This window comes from Equus caballus, chromosome 10, assembly GCF_041296265.1.
Source record: "Equus caballus isolate H_3958 breed thoroughbred chromosome 10, TB-T2T, whole genome shotgun sequence".
NCBI lineage: Eukaryota > Metazoa > Chordata > Mammalia > Perissodactyla > Equidae > Equus > Equus caballus.
This window is the reverse complement of record NC_091693.1, coordinates 12,920,216-12,944,044: the sequence shown is the minus strand read 5'-3', so window position 1 is coordinate 12,944,044 and position 23,829 is coordinate 12,920,216. Positions and strand designations below refer to the sequence as shown.

Here is a 23,829-nt window from a genome sequence, read left to right as displayed (position 1 = left end):
ACACACTCTTGTTTGGGCAAGCGCAAGTCTGGGGCATCACGTCATGGGCCCACAGATCTGGGTTCTGGTGCACAGTCACCCTCCATCTCTCTCACTCCCTATGAGTTTTCCCTCCAGAGCATGAGCCCAGAGGGCACACCAGGAACTCTTGTCACATGGGTGTCACCCCTGCTGTGCCTTGAAATAACCTGTAGAACTTTATAAAGATTGTGAATGTCCAGGTGACACCTTAGAAATGCTACTTTAGCAGCCTCCTGGATGTGTGGATACCCAGCCTGGTTGAGCTCCCATTTTTGGGGAGTAGGGCAGCCTCTCTCCTTCCTCTCTTCAGAGTCAGAAGATTCTAATAAAATGCAAATTCTGACCCGGCAGGTGTGTTGTGGGCCTGAGTCTGCATCTAACAAGCTCTCAGGTGATGCTGATTACACTGGCCTTCAGAGAACACTTTCAATAGCAAGGCTGATGAGGACCCCTATCCCTTGAGTGGAGGACCACCCTCACCCGGCATTGGCCTCTGCTGTGTCCTGTCCTTGGGTCTGTTAGCACCCCACAGAGACCCAGGAGTCACCAAACCTGGGGGATTATTTCCACTTGTGATACAGAAATCCAGCTGGGCACCAGATTCTTGCCAGTGTCCCCAAATGCTCTGGGAAGGTTCGATTTACTCCAAGCAGGAAGGTCACAGAGATGACTCTGGGAGTGAGAAAGGGGCAAGCTGACTGATGCCTCGTGACAGGACCCACCCTCCATCTCTGGGTGTCACCAGCCTGGCCTCTGCTTTCAGGAACAGATGCCCAGTACCAGTGTCTAAGAAGGAGCTGCAGTCCCTGGTTTGAAGGGGGAGGTTTCCTGCATGTTCTGAGTGAGAGGATGGTGGTGGTGGGAGGTCCAGGTGGCTGTGGACTCCCTGGTCTTCTGGGGAAAGGTTTCAAGGAGACCCTCACTCTCCACGTGTGTTGGCTGAGCTGTGGCTCAGAGTCTGTCCATGTGCCCCCTCACCATCTTGGGGGCCTCTGTCCTCTGCCTGGCTGATTTTCCCGTGGTCAATCCACCTTCCCCATGAGTGGCGCCAGACAAGGTGTAGGGAGCTGCACAGGGATCCCTGACAGAGCAGGGTACTCTGTTACCATTAGAAGGAGTAGGTGGGACAGAGTAGACATGTAGGAGGGGCCCAGAAGGATCTGTTGGACCAAGCGATGGAAATCAGGCTCCTTGTCTGCCTCCTCAACCAAAGCCACATTAATGTGCTAAGTTTCCTCCATCTTATCTGTGTGTACTGATGTCGCCCCCTAGAGTGCCTGAGGAGATTTGCAGCCAATGTCAGGGATTGCACCAGGGATGCTGACCAGGCTCCAGAGGGTGTGAGTTGGCCCTGAGCCCTGGACGGATGTGAGCTCTGACTTCCAGGCTGTAGGATCTCATCAGCCTGTCTCTTTGGTCACTGTGGGTCCCCAGGCTGCCCAACTCCATCCTAGTGCAGAGTGAGCCAGGGAGAGGACAGGCATTGTCCAATGGACTCCTGATCTGATGTCCTGTGCTACCTGGTGGATGGGTTGCCTCAGAAGGAGCTCTCTGGCCCAAGATTTCAAAGGAAGGGCCAAGTGAGTGGTCTCTTGAGGTCTCAAGGCACCCTGGGAAGTCTAAGGCCTGGGGGCTGGTGCCTAGAATGACCTGTGTTTCTCCCATCACAGCCCTGGGACACTGTATCTGATTCATTTTGTTCCTGTCTGTCATCTGCTTGAGGTCACCCCACAGAGTCCAGGAGCTGGAGCAGCTCCACATGGAGACTCAACCGGGAGATCCGGTGGGTTCTTTTCCTACAGGAGGAGAGGACCCTGTGGGACCTCCAGCCCCTCTGAGAGGGAAGTAAGCGTATGCTGGTTTGCCTGTCTCATCCTAAATGGGATTTTCCTCTTGTCCCCTGGATGCTTTGGGCTGGTGAGATGTCTTCAAGGGTCCACTGCCAGGTGTCCTCACAGACCAGGGACCCTGGGGATGGGAGTCACCCCTGATTTCCTTGTGATCAGGGTAGGGCTCAACTTCCCTGGTGGTTTCTTTACCTGGGGTGGAGAATCCAGAGTTTGGGCCAGATCAGGTCTCTGTGAGAAGAGGAAGGACACAGGCTGCTGGCCCAGGCCCTCGAGGGAGAGAAGTCACTCAGAAGGGAGAGATGAGGAGGGGATGTGTTTTTCTTGGATGGAAGGGGATCTGACCCTTCACTGTTAGGAGGCCCCTGTGTCCCTCTGACTCTACAAGGGGTAAACGCCTGTAGCCAGGACAGCAAGGGGCACTCACTGGCTTCTTCCCATGCTGTGCCAGTGCCCCTCTGTCTACACAGAACATTCTCTGATCCCCAGGTGTCACAGGAGGGTGAAAGACTTCTGTTGTGTGTCTTCCCTCACCCATTTAACAGTGTTTATTAAGCATCTGTTACTGGGTGAAGACAGGGATAGCTGGATATATGTCCTAGCTTAGGTCTCATCTCAAAGACATTGCCTCTAGAGTGGAGGCTTCTGTTCAGAGTCCCCCTGGACACAAGGAAAGTACCACCCCATCTCTCATAAGAGATTAATCCTGGTGGCCCATGCCTTGACTCTGCCTCCTGCTGTCCCAACTGGTTCCTTGTCAAACCTCTGTCTCCCATCCTGGCACTAACTGAGGCCTCAGCACTGCCCCCCTGGAACACAGGTCGAGACACTTGGGATGCAGAGCCCAGCAATCCGTCCACCACACGTGACGTTTCTGGTGTCTGAGAGAACGGGCGGGTGATGGGATCAGGGCAGCCATGTAGAAAAGCACCTCTAAGGCTACAGGGCCACCACTTCAGGGACTTCCACATCTCTATGGCAGCATCTTGGAGGGTGGTCATGGGGTCCAGACGCATCCAGGAGCTGGCCCTGAGAGCTGAGCATGGGGTCAATGCTTTCCAGTAGGTATTCAGCTTCCAGAACTTCCTGGTGTTGGAGGATGCAGCAGAGGCAAAGAGTGCAGGGTTCTGGGGATGGTTGGGATGGAGCCACAAGGAGAGTGCAGGACTCTGTGGCTAGGGGCCTTGTACCCGCCCATCAGTGCCCCACCAACATGGAGACATCAGGGCACAGTGTCAGCCTGGGGTCAAGCCGCTGTTTTGAGGACCTGGAGCCTTGGCTTGTTCTGCTACTGGTCACAGGCAGTAGGATCTGGGAGAGGGCCTGGGAGCCACCTGTAGTTTGGTATTTGTGGTTTAAAGGGAAAAGGGGGAGTCATTTCTACCAGGTCACAAAATTGTAGAAAGCCTGTTGACAGAAGGACACTCTTACATCATTGTGAAAATGAACATAATTCACTAGATGCTCTTTTAAGGAAAAAGGAATAACTATTTTAGTTTTATCAGTAACTGTGATGCACATTTTGTTCTCTAGTTCATTATTAATGTCACTTTTGTAGTTTTGTATCTTGAGGAAATGGTGAAAGCCAGGAGCTGCCTCTGGTTTCCTATTTGAGATTTAAAGGGAAAGGGGGAGTCATTTCTACCAGGTCACAAAATTGTAGATAGGATATTGGCAGAAGGGCACTCTTAAATAATTGTGAAAATGAACATAATGCACTCGGTTGCTCTTTTAAGGAAAAACAGATAGCTATTTTAGTTTTGTCAATAACTGTGGTGTTTTATTCTTCTACTTCACTGTTAATATTACTTTTGTAGTTCATCTCCTAAGGAAATGGTGAAAGCCGACCAGGATCCATGTTTTAGCGCAGGAATGTGGACTTTATGTGGACTCTCTTATGATTTTAGCTTTCATGCATTGATACAGCTCTTCTGTGAACACTAATCCAACTTCTCTTTGTCCATTTCTTTTTTTTTATTGAGTTATTGATAGGTTACAATCTTGTGAAATTTCAATTGTACATTAATGTTTGTCAGTCATGTTGTAGGTGCACCACTTCACCCTTTGTGCCCACCCCCCACCCCACCTTTCCCCTGGTATCCACTAAACTGTTCTTGGTCCATAGTTTTAAATTCCTCATATGAGTGGAGTCATACACAGATTATCTTTCTCTCGCTGGCTTATTTCACTTAACGTAATTCTCTCAAGGTCCATCCATGTTATTGCAAATGGAATGATTTTGTTCTGTTTTGCAGCTGAGTAGTATTCCATTGTATATATGTACCACATCTTCTTTATCCATTCGTCTGTTCCTGGACACTTAGGTTGCTTCCACGTCTTGGCTCTTGTAAACAGTGCTGCAATAAACATTGGGGTGCATAGGACTTTTGGGATTGCTGACTTCAGGCTCTTTGGATAAATACCCAGTAGTGGGATGGCTGGATCGTATGGTAGTTCTATTTTTAATTTTTTGAGGAATCTCCATACTGTTTTCCATAGTGGCTGCACCAGTTTGCATTCCCACCAGCAGTGTATGAGGGTTCCTTTTTCTCCGCAACCTCTCCAACATTTGTTGCTATTAGTTTTAGATATTTTTGTCATTCTAACGGGTGTAAGGTGATATCTTAGTGTAGTTTTGATTTGCATTTCCCTGATGATCAGCGATGATGAGCATCTTTTCATGTGCCTATTGGCCATCAGTATATCTTCTTTGGAGAAATGTCTGTTCATGTCTCCAGCCCATTTTTTTGATTGGGTTGTTTGATGTTTTGTTGTTGAGTTGCGAGAGTTCTTTATATATTATGGATATTAAGCCTTTGTCAGATATATGACTTGCAAATATTTTTTCCCAGTTAGTGGGTTGTTTTTTTGTTTCAATCCTGCTTTCATTTGCCTTGAAGAAGCTCTTTAATCTGATGAAGTCCCATTTGTTTATTCTTTCTATTGTTTCCCTTCTCTGAGAAGGCATGGTGTCCGAAAAGATCCTTTTAATACTGATGTCAAAGAGTGTACTGCCTACGTTTTCTTCCAGAAGGCTTATGGTTTCAGGTCTCACCTTTAGGTCTTTAATCCATTTTGAGTTTATTTTGGTGAATGGTGAAAAAGAATGGTCAATTTTCATTCTTTTACATGTGGCTTTCCAGTTTTCCCAGCACCATTTGTTGAAAAGACTTTCTTTTCTCCATTGTATGCCCTCAGCTCCTTTGTCAAAGATAAGCTGTCCATAGATGTGTGGTTTTATTTCTGGGCTTTCAATTCTGTTCCATTGATCTGTGCACCTGTTTTTGTACCAGTACCATGCTGTTTTGATTACTGTAGCTTTGTAGTATGTTTTGAAGTCAGGGATTGTGATGCCTCCTGTTTTGTTCTTTTTTCTCAGGATTGCTTTAGCAATTCAGGGTCTTTTGTTGCCCCATATGAATTTTAGGATTCTTTGTTCTAATTCTGTAAAGAATGTCATTGGGATTCTGATTGGGATGGCGTTGAATCTGTAGATTGCTTTAGGTAGAACGGACATTTTAACTATGTTTATTCTTCCAATCCATGTACATGGAATGTCTTTCCATCTCCTTATGTCGTCATCCAATTCTCTCAGAAAGGCCTTGTAATTTTCATTATATAGGTCCTTCACTTCCTTAGTTAAATTTACCCCAAGGTATTTTATTCTTTTTGTTGCGATTGTGAATGGTATTGTATTCTTGAGTTCTTTTTCTGTTGGTTCATTACTGGAGTATAGAAATGCTACTGATTTATGCAAATTGATTTTATACCCTGCAACTTTGCTGTAGTTGTTGATTACTTCTAACAGTTTTCCAATGGATTCTTTGGGGTTTTCTATATATAAGATCATGTCATCTGCAAACAGCGAGAGTTTCACTTCTTCCCTCCCTATTTGGATTCCTTTTATTCCTTTTTCTTGCCTGATTGCTCTGGCCAGGACCTCCAGTACTATGTTAAATAAGAGTGGTGATAGAGGGCATCCTTGTCTCGTTCCTGTTTTCAGGGGGATGGGGTTCAGTTTTTGCCCATTGAGTATGATGTTGGCTATGGGTTTGTCGTATATGGCCTTTATTATGTTGAGGTAGTTTCCTTCTATGCCCATTTTGTTCAGAGTTTTTATTATAAATGGCTGTTGGATCTTGTCAAATGCCTTCTCTGCATCTATTGAGATGATCCTGTGGTTTTTATTCCTCAGTTTGTTGATGTTGTGTATCACGTTGATTGATTTGCGGATGTTGAACCATCCCTGTGTCCCTGGTATGAATCCCACCTGATCCTGATGTATGATTCTTTTGATGAATTGCTGAATTCTGGTTGCCAAAATTTTGTTTAGAATTTTTGCATCTATGTTCATCAGTGATATTGGCCTGTAGTTCTCTTTTTTTGTGGTGTCCTTGTCAGGTTTTGGTATCAGGGTGATGTTGGCCTCATAGAATGTGTTAGGAAGTGTTCCATCTTCCCTAATTTTTTGGAATAGCTTGAAAAGGATAGGTATTAAATCCTCTCTGAAAGTTTGGTAGAATTCCCCAGGAAAGCCATCTGGTCCTGGGGTTTTATTCTTTGGGATGTTTTTGATTGCTGTTTCAATCTCTTTCCTTGTGATTGGTCTGTTCAAATTGTCTGCCTCTTCTTAAGTGAGCTTTGGGAGATCGTAGGAGTCCAAGAATTTATCCATTTCCTCTAGGTTACCCATTCTGTTGGCATATAGTTTTTTGTAGTATTCTCTTATAATCTGTTGTATTTCTGCAGAGTCTGTTGTTATTTCTCCTTGCTCATTTCTGATTTTGTTTATTTGAACTTTCTCCCTTTTTTTCTTTGTAAGTCTGGCTAGTGGTTTGTCAATTTTATTTATCTTCTCAAAAAACCAGCTCTTTGTCTCATTAATCCTTTCTACTGCCTTTTTCGTTTCAATAGTATTTATTTCTGCTCTGATTTTTATTATTTGTCTCCTTCTGCTGACTTTGGGCTTCATTTGTTCTTTTTTCTCTAGTTCAGTTAGGTGTGCTTTAAGGTTGCTTATTGGGATTTTTCTTGTTTGTTAAGATGTGCCTGTATTGCGATGAATTTTCCTCTTAATACAGCTTTTGCTGTATCCCATATGAGTTGGTATGGCATGCTATCATTTTCATTTGTTTCCAGGTATTTTTTTATTTCTTCTTTAATTTCTTCAATGATCCATTGCTTGTTCAGTAGTGTGCTGTTTAGTCTCCACATCTTTGTGCCTTTCTCAGCTTTTTTCTTGTAATTAATTTCTAGCCTTATAGCACTATGATCTGAGAAGATGCTTGTGATTATTTCAATTTTTTTAAATTTGTAGAGGCTTGCCTTGTTTCCCAACATATGGTCTATCCTTGAGAGTGTTCCATGTGCACTTGAGAAGAATGTGTATTCAGCTCTTTCAGGGTGGAGTGATCTATATATGTCTATTAAGTCCAATTGTTTTAGTTTTTCATTTAGCTCCACTATTTCCTTGTTGATTTTCTGTCTGGATGATCTATCCATTGATGTGAGTGGGGTGTTGAGGTCCCCTACTATTATTGTGTTGTTTTTAATATCTTCCTTTAGGTCTGTTAATAGTTGCTTTATGAATCTTGGTGCTCCTGTGTTGGGTGCATAGATATTTATGTGTTATTTCTTCTTGATGAAGTGTCCCTTTGATCATTATATATTGTCCCTCTGTGTCTCTCTTTATCTGTCTTATTTTGAAATCCACTTGGTCTGATATGAGAATTGCAACACCTGCCTTTTTTTCCTTGCTATTTGCTTGAAGTATTGTCCTACACCCCTTCACCCTGAGTCTGTGTTTGTCCTTGGGGCTGAGGTGTGTTTCCTGGAGGCAACAAATTCTTGGATCTTGTTCTTTAATCCATTTAGCCACTCTGTGTCTTTTTATTGGAGAGTTCAATCCGTTCACATTGAGAGTGATTATTGATGCATGTGGACTTAATGCTGTTAATCTGTCGCTCATTATCTTGTTTTCCTGTGTGCTTTATCCTACCCATTTAATACTGCAATTTCTTATGCTGGGTTTCTTAGATTTTTCCTTATTTATGATTTGTGACTCTGTTCTGTACTTTATTTTAGTGTCTACCTTGAAGTTTGTATTTAGAATCTCATGTATAATATAGTCTATTCTCTGGTGGTCTCTTACCTACTTGACCAATACTGATTTAGACCCTTTGCTCTTCCCCTCCTAAATAATTATTTTCATTTTTTATTCCAACTCGTCTTATTCATTTGTAGTTAGAGTGCTAGGATCGTCCTTGTTTTGGTAGTTTCCTTACCTTTACCCTAATGCTATAATTGAATATTTGCTATCCTGTTCTGGTTCTATCCATCGGTCTCCCTAGTCTGTGGATTGTGTCCCCTTTCTCCCTTTTTTCTTTTTTCAAGTATGAGAGCCTTCTTGAGGATTTCTTGTAATGGAGGGCTTTTAGTTACAAATTCCCTTAACTTTTGTTTGTCTGGAAAATATTTAATTTCTCCCTCATATCTGAAGGAAATTCTTGCTGGATAGAGTATTCTTGGCTGAAGGCTTTTATCCTTTAAAGCTTTGAATATATCACTCCATTCTCTCCTAGCATGTAGGGTTTCTGTAGAGAAATCCGCTGACAGTCTGATAGGGGCTCCTTTATAGGTTATTCTCTTTTTTTTCCTTACTTCCCTGAGTATTCTCTCCTTATCATTCCTATTTGCCAACTTTACTACTATGTGCCTTGCCGTAGGTCTTTTTACATTGACAAATCTAGGAGATCTAAAACCCTCCTCTACACACATTTCTCCGTTGATCCCTAGATTTGGGAAGTTCTCTTCAATAATTTCGTTAAGCACACTTTCTGCTCCATTTTCCTTTTCCATATTCTCGGGAATTCCTATGATCCTTATGTTCTTACTCCTCATTGAATCTATTATCTCTCGGAGATTTTCCTCATTTTTTTAAATTCTTAGTTGTCTTTCTTCCTCTGTCTGGCGCCATTCAGCCTGTCTGTCCTCGATTATGCTAATTTTCTCCTCTATGTTGTCTACACGGGCATTCAGGGAATCCGTATTCTGTTTTATCTGGTCCATTGTGTTTTTCATCTCAAGTAATTCTGTTTGATTCTTCTTTATGATTTCAATCTCTTTTGTGAAGTAACTCCAGAACTCAACTTGTTTCTCTATCTTTCTCTCTACCTCATTGAGTTTTTTGATTATAGCTGCTCTGAATTCATTATCACTTAGTTTACCTAATTCCAAGTCCTCAGGACTTAGTTCTGTGTTTTTATTGTTTGCCTTCTGGTCTGGGGCTTTTATAAATTGCTTGATGGTAGAGGAGCAGTTTTTTCTCATGGTGGTAGAATTCAGTTGCAGTTACAGCCTGTCGCCACTAGATGGGGGTCGAGAGTGGCGTTAGCTCTCCGCCTTGGGGCAAGATGGCTGCGCCCACTGGCTTTGCTGGGGGGGAGTGGCTGTTACTCACACGCGCTAGTCTGGGTTCAGATCAGTTCTGTTCTCTGGTCTCCCAAAGCCCTTGATTTATGGGGTCCCCGTGGACGGAAGCCTTCCCCCCGTCAGCGGGTCTCCACTGAATCAGCGGCAGGAGTCCTGGATGATCCCCCAGTCGTGCGGTCCCTCCCCCGCTCCTTCCCGACCCGCGCGGCAGCGATCGCAGACTCTAGGGGAGGGAGCGATGTTCTCTCCTACCGTTCCAGCACCTCCGAAGGTGTAAGCAAAGTTTATGATCTCCGCCTTCTTGGTATTTTAGGTCTCTAACGAGCTGGCATTATTTTTGTTCTCTGAAATTCAGTTCTTCCAATCTTTTGTTGTATTTTGGAGGGGAGAGAATCCTGGGTCAGCTCACCCCACCATTTTGCTCCAAGAAAAAAAAAACTCTTTGTTCATTTCTATTGGTCATCCATGTGGAGAGAGTCACATTTCTCCCTGAAAAAAAAAAAAGAGTTGGAAAGCATCTGATACCAAAAAAAGTGTCCAAATCCTTCTGGGTGATGATGATGGCACTCAAGTGGATGTCTGTTCAAGGTGGGTGAAGGCGACTGTTTTTGAGAACTTTTCATGCAAAATCAAGATCAGAAGGCACCTCCTGCACCTCTCACAATGTTGGGATGGATGAAGGACAGAAATAGAGGTCAGTAATTTAAATATCACATCCAAGAAGGACAACAGATCTTGCCCAGAGTGTGAGAGTGGATGGGGGAACGGTGAGGACACTAAAAAGGCCCTCCTCCCCCTAATGAGGGACCATCAAAGACTCCTGTGCTCCTGAGAGAAGCCCTGGGTTGGGGGGTAGAGTTCTATCAGCTCACAGGTACTGGGAATGAAACCCTGACACTGACCAGTCTCTGACAAAGTCCATTTTTGGGGTGGAGATTCACACTTCATGAATGATTCCAAAGTATATGATTCTGAAAATAAAGAAACTTCTACGATAAAATTTTCTTCTTAGTAAGATATTTTTTCCTAATGATAGGATGACTTGGCATTCATTGCTAAGATGCCTCTTAAGGTGATAAGAATATCAGAGTAGACTGCTTAATGACATTGCATATAGATTTGTTATCATGTATTTTTTCATTTCAGTGTCTATAATATTTCCCTCGTCTGACTTTGAAGTGTAACCCAGTGGTGTCATTCTGACTTGTGGTTACACCCTTTGAAAAACCGGAGTCTTCCAGCCGGTGAACCACACACAGCCATAAGTTAATCACCCCTAAATATGCCACCTTCTGAACCTGCCATGTCCTTTGTCCAAGGTCAGCCCTAATCTCTCACCTCTCCTGGCCCTTTTGCTCTTCTTCCAGCAGGAACCATCCACTAGAGGGCACTCACACTCCTCCTTGAGCTCTTGGGGCCCTTTCCTATCACCTGAGACAAATGCAAGTGTTTTTACTGCCACAAGCCCTAGCTTTCATATACTGTTTCAATTTGCTCTGAGTGAAGCTCCTGGGACAGACATCGGGGACCCCAGGGAGGAACATCCCATTGGAGGATGTGGAAGCATAGACCAGTGACCTGGAACCAAACCCAGGGCCTATGTCAGTGGGGAGAAGGATGGTTCCACGTACAGTGAGCAGTGAAGGCTGGACACTCAGGGCCCAGATGCCCCTGCTAAGGTGTGGGCACTGGGGGAAATGGCCATGAGCCTGCAGCACTGAAGGCCCTGTTACTTAAGATCTGTGCACCTGGACCTTGGCTGGGCTGTTGTGGAATATTCACAGCAAGAGATGGGTCTCCCCAAGTATTTCTGGAAACTTTCTACTGGGAAGAATCAGGAGAGCTGTGTCATTCGCTGTGGCACAGTTTCTCTGAGGACCTGAGGGAGTAGGTGGTGTCCAGGCTTCACCCTCAACTCCTGATCAGGACCCAGGACATGGGGAGTGTGAGGTTCTGCTTGACCCCACCCCTCAGGACACCATTGTTGGGCTGTCTGTGGGGAACTCAGCCTCCCCTCCCTGTCCCTGCAGTTCAGGAAAGGGACCTCAGAGTCCCTTCATGTAGAGTTGGACAATAAAGGGGCACAGGTGAGTTTGGGCAGGTGGATGTGAGGAGAGGCCGTTATTCCTGGAAGTCAGAGAAGTAGAGGGTTGGCAGACAGGAGCACACAGCCCATTGAGGTACTTCAGTGGAATCATTTCCTCTGGAGAATCCAGCCTTCTCCCTGCAAACATTCAAGAACTTCCCAGTTCAGAGCTTCCGGCCAAGGCCCCTCAATTCTGTTCCCTGACCCAGTCCTACAATATCTCTCTGTTCCCATTACACTTGGGCAGTTCTGTTTGACTGTCCAACTTCCCCGATACCCCTAGGTCTTCAGAATGGTCCTTGCTGTCTTGTTCCCAACAATCTGAGGCTGAGTCCCGTCTTCCTGGTCAGCTGGGGGACCAGGCTCTCAGGCTCCATCACCCTGATTATCAATCATCTGCCAGGAGGTGGCAGCAGCTGAACAAAGGAGAGATGTGGAGATAGTTGTGAGCCACCCTGTGTGTCTGCAGGTGGACCTGTTGGGGAGGAACCCAGGAAATGACTGGCATTCCTGCTGATTTAGATGTGGGTAGTGTGTGCCCTGGGGACTTAATAGAGAATGCGTGGGTATTTTCTTATTTTGTGGACAGGCTTTTGAGTTTGGAATTATAGATTTCCCTTGATGTCATCGTCAACCTCAATCCCACCCATTTTGGGTACAGACTGCAAATTCCACCCCCTGGAGCAGGATTGGTCTTGAGCTGAGGCACTGGCAGCCTGGCCTGGGGACCCTCTGTATGCACAGCTGCTGCAAAGAGATGTGTTCTCTGTTGGAAATAGTGAGCCCTCCTGGACATAGTACCCAGCTCCCTGGTGCCCTCACTCCTCCCAGCAGGCCCCCCCACCCCTCTGAGCCACCTGCACCTGTCCTCAGCCCTGCCTCAGGCCTCATAGCACTCTCTGAGCTGAGTGCCCCGAGGACATCATCAAGGTCATTTGCTCTCTTTGCTCTTCTCCTGAAGCCTGCCTAGTGCAGTCCAGGACACTGAAGATTCCCTGAGAGACGTGTGTGTGAGTGTGTGTGAGAGAGAGAGATGGGCCCCTACACACATGTGAAATCTCAAGGGCAAGGGAATTGAGAGTCATTTACCAAATATTTATTTTAAATGCACTGATTCATGCATAGGACTTCTACATCTAACAAACGGGTTCATGTTGCAGCTTGGATCACTCTTCTTAATCTTCTTGTCTTCCTGATGTTAGAAAGACACACCCATGCCCTTTGCCTGCACCTTGCAGCTCCTCCCACTAGAAGGAAAGCATATCCCCATCCCAGACCCATTTATCTCAGGCTTGGCCATAAGAACATGGAATCCAGAAATTGCCGTCTCAAAAGACACCCCAGGTAATTCTCAAGAACACCAAGAACATGAGAATCATTTCCCTAAACAGTATAATTTGAAAAATTGCACCAGTAGAAGAGATTGTTGCCATATTGTAGGTTACAGGAGATTTACAAATTGGGTTTCCTTATCCTAATCTATAAAACTAAATCAAAATACTCAAGCAATCATGTCATCAATTACTTAGAAGTATGTGGAATCTTAAGAGAGAAAAATATTACCTGCAGCTCTGAACCTCCCTCAAAAAATAGCAGAAAAGGATCAGAATTAAGTTACTATCTTCATTCTCCCACACTGGGAACTTCAGACAAGCAAGTAACTGTTCGGGGCAGCTGGATCAACAGCTCACCTGTGTTTTGGACTGAAGTTAGGACCCAGTCCTAAAGCTGTTGGAACGGGCACTGCAGATGATCCTAGCAGGGCAGGCAGGTATAAATAGTTACTCCAAAGGGAGTCTTCCTGGAGAAAATGCTCGGGTGATTTTAATCTTCGTGACCTTACAACAAAATTAATGGAAACTGGGGTCCAGTCCAAGGAATGAAAGGACCTGGAGACCCGCCCTCTCTGCTCACAGCCACACCCACATCCCTTCAAAACTGGGAGTGGCCAGTGTGCCTGAAGCCTGGGAGGGAGATCTTGCAGGCCTTGGGTGCTGCCCATCCAGAGTGACGTGAGTCTTACAATGTTGACCTGGGCCTTGAACTCTTCAGACTTATAAGGTAGGGATTAATTTGAGTAGGCAATGGGACAGCTAACAGAGGACACAGGCACCTCCTTCTATCATTGAAACTATACTCACTGATTGGTTGTCTGATATTCAAGCAATCAGAAGAACTCTCAGGGCAAACTTCAGCAGGCCCCAGGTGCTGGAAAGGCATCCATCACAGCCCCGAGTGTCCCTGCACCCACTTGTCAGGCGCATCAAGAATGCAAGTCCCAGCACAGCGGTTTCGCTCGCACGTTCCACTTCTGCTGCCCGGGGTTCGTCAGTTCAGATCCCGGGTGCGGACATGGCACCTCTTGGCAAGCCATGCTGTGGTGGGCGTCCCACATATAAAGTAGAGGAAGTTGGGTACAGCTGTTAGCTCAGGGCCACTCTTTCTCAGCAAAAAGAGGATTGGCAGCAGATGTTAGCTCAGGGCTAATCTTCCTCAAAAAAAAATAAAAGAATGCAAGGCCTTACCTGCTCTTTATCAAGCTTTTGCCTTGATTGATGTGGGGAGACAGTGGTGCCATCTTATGATATGAGAAACACTAGGGAAAAACAAATTGAGGGGTTAAAAAAATCAAGAGCCCCATTTGGACATAAACTACTGAGATGCCTATTAGACAGCTGAAATATTCTGGACGTTTGTTCTATGGAGGCCTTCCTTGCCCTCCCCACAAAGATGGGATAATTTTTTTCAGTCTCTCTAACCTATTTCCCTGGTCTTTTCACTTTTAAACACCAATATAATAGACTTTTTTATAATTTCCCGTGGTTCCCAGAAGCCTGGCCTTTAACAACACCAACAAAGGCAGCATGATGCATTGAAAAGAACATGCCCTTTGTAGTCATGAAGATGTGTACTCCAATTCTGTCATTGATGCTTTCAACCTCCATGAAACCAGACAAGCTACAAAAGCTCCCTGACCCTGGCATCCTAACACACCCCTCAGGGCTTGATAATGATGTGGCCCTGTACAGAGGAAGACCCAGTGTGACACTTGCTAGTAAACAGGTGCTAAGATTGCTTTCTCTTTTCTTTTCTTAAGCTGAAGTTTTCTAACATTGGAATCAGACTGCCAAGCTCTAGCTTCTTTTACTTTTTTTTAAGGTATGCTTTTTTTTTTGGTGAGGAAGTTTGGCCCTGAGCTAACATCTGTTGCCAATCTTTCTCTTTTTGTTTTTCTCCCCAAAGACCCAGCACATAGTTGTATATCCTATTCACAGGTCCTTCTAGTTCCTCTGTGTGGGATGCTGTCTCAGCATGGCTTAAGGAGCAGTGCTAGGTCCGCTCCCATGATGTGAACCGGCAAACCCCAGGCTGCTGCGGTGGAGCACATGAACGTAACCACTACTTCACCAGGCCGGCCTCTAGTTTCTTTTCTTAACTCCTCACCTTTGCTGCCATCAATGTCCCTGTCCCCAGTGGCTACAGCATAAAACTCACATGTCCTCTTTTGGGTGTGCGTACCACTACACGGGGTACCCACAGCACATTCAAGTGTGTCTTTCACCAGCACCAACAAACATCCACTCCTCCACTCAGGCAAGTCTGTGCTCTGCCCACCTCCCCATTCCCATGTGCCACGCCCACTTCCAACTCCAGGCCTCAGCTCATGCTCCTCCCATAACCAGAAAGGTCCTCCTCATTTCTCTTGGAGGGTTCAAATCCTAAACATCCACCAGGCTGAAGTTCCTGTACCATAACCGTCTACCACATGCTGAGGATTCAAGTCCAAATAACATTCAGCTTCTGCCCTCTAGTAATTTAGGGTCTAGTCAAGAAAATCAGACATACTATAAATAAATAACTTGAGGAAATATAGATTTTTATGGACTCAGACTCAGATCGCATCTAGCTTTGAGTCTCTGCTCTATCCCTCGCTTCTGTGAGCCTTTTGCCAAATTAACTTCTCCTCTTCAAAATGAATGTATTAGTAGTATCTAGTTCATAGAATTGTTGTAAAATTAAATAAGATAATGTGTGTAAAGGGCTTAAAAGTGTCTGGAGCACATGGAAAAATGAGAGTCCTCACAAACTGTTAGCTAAAAAGCCTGTGTGTAGCAAGGTTTAGGCACACAGTGTACATCCAAGCACACATTCGTCCACAATCTCACCGACATTGACCACTGAAGACTCTCCTTGAGACCTTAGAGACTGATAAAGTGAAAAGAGAGTTGAAGTAGGAGGTACAACCTGATCGTCTGAAAATGTCAGTCAGACAAAGGTGCTCTTCTGCCTAGCTCTCTTCATGGCTCCCGCTGCTCTGTGACTGAGACCAGAGCTCACTCATGATACAGAGAATGGGAATTTGGGGGTCTGTATCTGGCCTTGTCATAGGTGAACAGGGGCCATCACGAGTCTTATCCAAGTCATATGGGAAAGGGAGCTTCCTGGCAGTAATCTGTTTCTGGAACATAGAAGGTTGGGCCAGTTCCTAACCATCGCTGTTTTCCAGGAGCACAGGGCACAGGTAGAGTTCCACACTGTCACTCCTGTACTTGTCTTCACAGCTCTTAGCCTACTTTGCAATTAAATATTTGTGCGGCTATTAACTGTTTTCTACCTCCCTCAGTCAACTACAAGTGCCTGGAGGGGGAGCGAGGTTTCAGCTAAGTATCCTATGCTCGACCTCTAGTGCTGAATCAAGTAATAAATCCTCATAAGTGCCTGTGGAATGCATGAATATACACTTTCCAACAGCCTCAGCCAGTCCAGGTCAACAGGCATCACTGTTTCACTGATCACATAGGCCAGCTCTGTCCACTAGAAACATAAGGCAAGCTACATGTGCAATTTTAAGTTTCCTAGTAGCCATGTTATGGGTTGAATTGTGTCCCTCCCTCCCCAAATTCATATATTGTGGTCCTACCCCAGTACCTCACAAAGTGATATTGTTTGGAAACAGTCACTGCAGATGTGATTGGTTAAGATGACGTCACTAGGAGGCCCTAACCAGTATGACTGGTGTCTTTATATAAACAGGAAATTTGGACACAGAGACAGAGACTCAGGGAGAATGCCATGTTTATGCTGCCAGAAACCAAGGAACACCACAGAAGCCAGGAGAGAGGCCTGGAACAGATGATTCCTCACAACCGACCCTGTTGACACTTGATCTCAGACTTTCAGCCTCCAGGACTGTAAGACAATAAATTCCTCTTTGTTTTAAGACACTCAGTTTGTGTGACATTGTTATGGCAGCTGTAGCAAACTAATACACTACACTTAAAAAGTAAAGTAAACAGATGACTTTATTTTGTTTTATTTAAAATATTATAATTTCAATATGTGACAAATAAAATTATTAATGAGATATTTACACTCTTTTTCTCATTCCTAGTCTTTGGAACCTGGTATGTGTTTTACACTTCAGCACATGTCAACTCGGACTCGCCCCATTTCAAGTGCTCAGTAGCCACACGTGGGCAGCGGCTCCCACCTAGGACAGTGATGAACTGAAGGGTCACCTGCCAGAACTCTCAGCTCATGTTCTCACCTAGACATGCATCTTGGGAGGATTCTCTCCCCATCATGCAAAGCTGTTCTTCTTGCTCCAGTTGGGATATAAATTAATTTTTTCAGACGCCTGCTGCTTACCACTAGGGCCAAGACCCTACATTTTTCAGTTTTCTCACTTGTCTTTATAAATCCATGAAGGCAAAATGCAAGGTGATATGAGAAGAACTGTAGAAGTGCACCATGACCCAGAGGGTCACTGGGACAGAACTGTTGACTAGAGTCACAGGGCACAGCCTGCCAGGGGTGCTGGCATCTTCCAAGAGCATCTACTGTGTGCCAGGTATTGTGCTGGGTGCTTGACACAAGGAGGTGCATGCACTCCTTACAACAGCCTTATGAGGCAGGTACTCTTATTGCACCCATTTCACAGAGGAGCAAAGTAAGGCTCAGAGATACCATTACCTGCCCATGTCACCCAGCAACCAGTGAGTAAGGAGCTGTAAGGAGCTAGACTGACACGTGTGCCTCTAGGGATTCACTTGACTCCTTAACAAGGAAAACCCCACTGCTCAATGTCCCATCTACCCAAAATTCAAATCCTTCCTCCATTTCAATATCCTACAATTAAAAAATTAATTTAAAATAAACCATATTCAACTGGAATAATTTTCTGAATAATATGAACTGCATCTACTTTCGAATATACAATTCTTATTACACAAAAAATAGTGCTGATTTGCTAGAGGTAGAAATTAAGGTGAGTTGGCTGTGCTTTAAAATTCTTAAAATGTTGAAAAATGGGGGGAAAAATGGATCCCTGAAGGGGTGCGAATTTTAGCTGCCTGAGGGTCCTGCCACCCACCCAAGGCTGGGAATCTCCTCCACTTCCTGAGGGCTGTCCGGTCTGCTGATCTCCCCACCCCAGGCTCGTAGGCCAGCCCCTGGACTGGGGTATGACCCCCACAGGCCTATGTTGAAAGTCTGGAAAGAATCTAGAACCGCTGGACTCCTACCTGAGGGCCCAAGGGATTTAAGTGGTGCTTTTGGGACTGAAAATCATGACGTGTGGCAAGACTTCTGAGTTATTTCCCAGGGTGCCTTTCTGGGACAGGTTGTTTGAAAAGCTAAATCCTATAGTTCCCAGGACTCTGAGATGGCCTGGAGGACCAGAACTCCTGGGGTTTCCAGATGTGGACAGTGGTGGAAAATCAAGTCTTTGTGGTAGGGTCCAGGGATGGACAAGGGGCAGAACCAGGAAGGTGATCTCTGCTTCCCTGAGTGCCCAGGCCATGGGCCCTAATCTCCTGCAGGACTTCTGGTGTGCCAGGCTGTCCTTTCTGGCCACCCTGGACAGGTGCATGAGGGGAGGGCTTCATTAACCTGCTGTGGGCACCAAGTTCATGTGGGACTTGTACCTTTTCAGCTCCAGGAAGGAGTTGAGCCATGAGGAGGTGCTCAAGCACAAGTCTCAGAAGAACAGGGCTGTGTCCCTCCCCACCAGCCCCATCATGCCCAGCTCCTTCTGGTCTGAGTCGAAGTGGTCCTCTGTCTCCCTACCTGTGGAATGTATGTGGCCTGAGTTGGTCTCTTCTCTTTCTGGGCCCCTTCTCAACACCCAGGACTTCAGGTATCTGTGCCCCCAGGGACCCAAGAATATCTGATCGCTTCAGTAGGATCTCAGATTCCTCTCCTCAGCCCCTCCTCCCTCAGACCCAGGAGACTGGGCTGTAGCCCCTGCCCCTGCCGGACCCAGGCATCCAAGCACCGCCAGGCCCCCAGCTCTGTGGGTGTGGCCTTACCAGCATGGGCGCTGACACACTTGGAGAGCACGCTGAGGGGCAGCAGGGGGTCCACGAGGTTCAGGAGGCGGGAAGGAGAGGTGGTAGACTGCAGCATTGTGGCTGGGTAGGCTGCCATGATGCCATCTGGCACCTGTACTCCGTAGTCTGCTGCCTGGAGGGACACGGTGAAGCAGAGGTTCCCGCCTGCACTGTCCCCTGCGAGGCATATCTGTTCGCCTGTGGAGCCTGGTTTGAAGGAGGGGCTTGGTCACACCTGGCAGGGAGGAACTCGAGCTCTGGGCCAGGAGCCCTGGGCTCTCAGACCTGGGGCTTGGGAGCCCCAAGCCGGAGGCCTAGCCAACTGCAATTTTAGAGACTGGCAGACTGAGGGAAGGATTTGGACCCATCTGGAGGACAGTGGTCAGAGGATCAGGCCGACTTAGGACATGGAGAGGCCCAGAGATCAGGAAGCCCTGGGGAAGCTTGCAAGGCTGGAGGTCAGAAGCAAGGAGGGTGGTGGTGGGACAGGAGAGACTAAGGGCCATTTTGGGAGGGAGGGGCACCTGAGGCCAAGAGATAGAAGCCCAGGGTTTAGGCTGACAGCACAGAAGGGCCACAGGCACTGTGCCCTGGTATGTGGCACCACTCTCCTCTGTGCCTCCTGTTGAGGCAAAATAACCAATAAAAATTCTATAGATAAGAGAAATAAGGTGAGTTTTACTTGACCCAGAGTAAGGATTATAACCCAGGAAGGCCTTAGAAAGCATGCCTGGGAAGCATGGTTTTCAGTACATTCATAACTTTTAGAACAAAGAACACGCATTAAACACACCCAGGATAGATTTTCATCAAAGTTTCAAAGAGGTATTTAGCTGCAAATTAACAGGTCAACATGACCCTGGTGTCTGGAAAGGGACTAATCTGGGCATTAAAAATAGGGCCTTCCAATAAGGCTGAAGAGGGGAAGTATGCATTCTTATTTTAAGAGACTGTATTCTTTAATGGTTAAGCAGATATAAAAAAAAAAAAAAAAACCACTATCTTCACAGTAGAGAAACCTGGCAGACAACACTTAACCACGTGTTCAAAGTTAACATCACTGGTAATGAGAGTTATTGATATCATGGGTCCTCTGATGGGATGCACCGAGAAGGCACACATCACTTCTGTGGTATTTTTGCCAAAAATGCATTATCTGAACTTAATCAGGAGGAAACATCAGACAAACCCAAATTGAGGGACATTTTACAAAATAACTGACCAGCACTCTTCAAAAGTGTCAAGGTGATGAAAGACAAGGAAGGCTGAGAAACTACCCTAGATTGGAGGAGACCAAGGAGACATGATAACTTTATTCAGTGTAGGATCCTGGACGGGATTCTGGACCAGAAAAGGACATTATGATGTGATAATTATCTAAATTTGAATACTTGTATGTTAGTTAATAGTATTGTATCAGTGCTAACTTCCTGTTTTTGATAATCGCATTATGGTTATGTAAGATCTTATTTGAAAAAAAAAGCTGAATGAAGGATATATTGGAACTCTGATTATATCATAGTTTTTTTTTTTTTTTGAGGAAGATTAGCCCTGAACTAACATCTGCCTCCATTCTTCCTCTTTTTGCTGAGGAAGATTGGCCCTGAGCCAACATCTGCACCCATCTTCCTCTATTTTATATGTAGGATGCCTTTCACAGCATGGCTTGACAAGTGGTGTGTAGATCTGCACTCAGGATCCCAACCAGCAATCCCCAGACCGCGGAAGCGGAGTGTGAGAAGTTAACCACTAAGCAACCAGGCCAGCCCCCATCACATTTTTTAAGTCTTAAAAATGAAAAGTTAAAAATAAAAATATGTATTAGATTTTTCTGAGGGCAGAATGAGGTAATATGTGTGAAATGCCTAAAACAATGTCTGCCACGTAGGGTAGCTTAACACATGTCAGCTATTATTATAAGTAATTTTATAATTAATAAGTAATGATGAGGACCAAGGCTGCCCCAGGGAGGGAAGCCAAGGTGTCCTGCCCTGCATACCGACCTATATCATCCTCCGGGAAGTATAGGCTGTCCTGAGTTGATTTGACCTGACTCGTATCCAAAGTTATAGGAACCCCCAATAACCAGACTCCACCTGCACTGATACCATTTTAACTACTTTTTTACATGATCTTTCCTTTGTCTTGTAAAGAAATAACTCACATACCTATGCCTTGTAAATTTAGCCCTACCCTCAACTCATTGAAGCTCTTCACTGCCCATGGGTCCTGTCCCCGTGCTTGCAGCTCTTCATTGCCCATGGGTCCTGTCCCCGTGCTGTTCTCTGAATAAAGGAGCACTACAGCCAGACCTTGAGAGTCCAAGAAATCTTTCTTTAGCCTATTTGGCTTGCCGAGACCACATCAAGTAATGTTATAAGTAAGGAGAAATCTATTAATATAAGTATTTTATTTCCTAAAATTCTCATATCCTCTCATCTAATTATCCCCTCTCTCGTGAAAAGCATATTGAACAAGTGTGTAGTTATTTTAAGAGATAGTAGATCAGGCAGGCCAGCCCCATGGCCAAGTGGTTAAGTTCGGGCACTCCGCTTCATCGACCCGGAGTTTCGCCGGTTCAGACCCTGGGGGTGGACGTGGCACTTCTTGTCAGGCCTTGCTGAGGTGGCATCCCCTATGGCACAACCAGAGGCACTCACAACTAGAATACGCAACTATGTACTGGGGGACTTTGGGGAGAAGAAGGAAGATTAAAAAAATAAAAAAGATTGGCAACAGATGTTAGCTCAGGTGCCAATCTTTAAAAAAAAAAAGCTAGATCAGATTTTCTTTTGGGCAGGTGGGGGGGGGGATGTCATTTTCTTTAGACATACTTCTCCGTGTTGCAAGATTTGAGGCAGCACCTCAGATCCAATTTGGTTTGTAATCGTGCCACCTGGCAGTGCAGCGAGCTTTCCCCAGTCCACTGCTCTTACGCTCTAGGAGCTACTTAGAAATTCTACTCAGTCCATGTATTGAAGCCTTACTAGGTGCACATTATGGATCATTTAATCTCCACAACAATGCTATGTGCTAAGTGGCATTTTATTCATTTTAAGATGATAAAACTGAGGCTCCAAAAAGTTAAGCATCTTCTCCAGGATTGCAAAGAGGCTGAGCCAGGATCTGGATCTCAGTTCCCCTCATTCAAGGCTCAGTCTAAAGGTCTAGGTAAGTCTAAACCTGTAGCCAAGTTTGAGAACTATTGACATAGAGCAGTGGTTGTCAGTGGGGGAGTGGTTTCCCCCTTCAGGGGACATCTGGCAATTCTGGACGTATTTTTGGCTCTTCTAACTGTGTGTGTCCGGGGTGTGTGTGAACAGGCTGTTATTGGCATCCAGTGGTAAAGGACACACGGATGCTGCTAAACATCTTACCATGTGCGGAACAGCACCCTACAACAAAGAATTATTCAGCCCCAAATGTCAATAGAGCTACTATTAAACCCAGGTGTAGAGGTTTCCAAGGGAAACATTTTGAACTTAGAAACCTGAGGATTTATTCTTTCGCTTAGCAAATATTTACTGAGTGCTGTGCTGGATAATGTGACGGATATGGAAACAATACACTATATTGTGCCACCAAGGAGGTTACAGAGTAGAAGGGCAGGGGGTGGAGGTTGGAGAAGCACAGCAACAACTTCAGTGTTAGGCAGAATGTGATAAGTGCAGAGAGAGAGTCAATTTAGGGCTGTGCACGTTCACAGGAGGGAGAGCTCACATTTGGTCATGGGAGGGATCAAGGGAGGCTGTGGGGAGAAGTTGGGTTTTGAGCTGGGTGTATGAACAATGTAGACCTGGTGGGAAAGCACAAGACCTGCTCAGGGAACAGCGACAGTCCAGTTTAGGTGCAGCATAGAGCACTGGTTAGTGAGTGGAGGGGGTGGACTGGAAAGGCAGATTGTGGCTAGAGCTTTGAATCCAGGCTGAGGACTCTAGCAGTGGTGCCTGCCATAGTAGTGGAAAATCATTCCCTTCCAGAAAGGTGGTCTAGGCCCTAGGGCTGGGGGTCCAGCAGCTTCTAGAGAGCTCTCTCTAAAGGGAAAGAGAAGTTTGAAATTGAGGTGGAGTACAGTGAACTTCTGATTTTAAGCACTGAGTTGATGCTGAGTGGGAAACAAAGCTGTTTCACCCCAAAGTAGCCCTTGGGGAGATGGTTCTGTCAAGTAGAAACATGCATGAGGAAGAGCTCTCTTCTGCATGGTTGTTCTGCTCAGGGCTGGGCCACTTGAGCTGCAGTGAAACTGGAGCCCATTCAACACCCCTAACCCAAGGTCTGTTTCCCTAAAGGTGAGCTGTTACAACTGAGCTCAGTATGGCTAAAACTTCAAATATAGATATTATCTAGTCATAGGATTTTTCTAGTTAGCTATTTTGTCATTAAATAGCATTAAAAATTGTTGGTGGCATGTCTGGCACATCATAAGGAATATAAGCAAGGGCTTCTTTATCTCCTATGAAGGTACCATGGTACCATTGCCTTCAACATCTTTTCCTCTTCTTCTCCTTCTCCTCCTCCTCCTCCTCCCTCTTCTCCTTCTTCTCCTTCTCCCCAGAGCTCCCCCACCCCAGTACTTAGTTGTATGTTCTAGTTGCAGGTCTTTCTAGTTGTACTATGTGGGATGCCACCCCAGCATGGCCTGATAACCAGTGCAAGGTCCACGCTAAGGAGCTGAACCAACGAAAACCTGGACTGCCAAAGCGGAGTGCGTGAACCCAAGCACTCCGCCATGGGGCCGGCTGTCCTTCAACACCTTTACACCACCACCACGAAGATTGGCCTGGGGGAAATTCATTACTTTTCTGGAAAAGTGATTGGGGGGAAGGTAAAGGAGCAAATCTTTGTTGAGCCAGTATTTTATCTTATTTTATTTTTTTGCCAGCTATAGTTTCAGGCATTTTCATATACACTCCCTCACTTAACTCTCACAACACTCTTTGATGTAAGTTCAGTTTTTTCCATTTTGTAAATGAGGAAACCAGCACTGAGAGAAGCTAACTTGCCCCAAATCCCTGTAGCTCAAAGGGGCTACATTTCAATGCATGTTTTTTGCCATATGTTCTCCCTCCTTGTGCACCTGTAGAGAAAATTAATCTCATTTACCTGGATTTGG

At 45.5% G+C, this 23,829-nt stretch overlaps 1 long non-coding RNA gene across 1 annotated transcript in view; it reads left to right on the top strand.

Moving 5' to 3' along the window:
• Positions 1 to 16,558, top strand: part of LOC111775440 (uncharacterized) — a 96,303-nt gene extending 79,745 nt beyond the window's left edge. The window contains exon 3 of the long non-coding RNA XR_011422425.1: positions 16,420 to 16,558. This is a non-coding gene — a long non-coding RNA (uncharacterized lncRNA). The remainder of the gene's footprint in view (positions 1 to 16,419) is intronic.
• Positions 16,559 to 23,829: the final 7,271 nt, after the last annotated feature.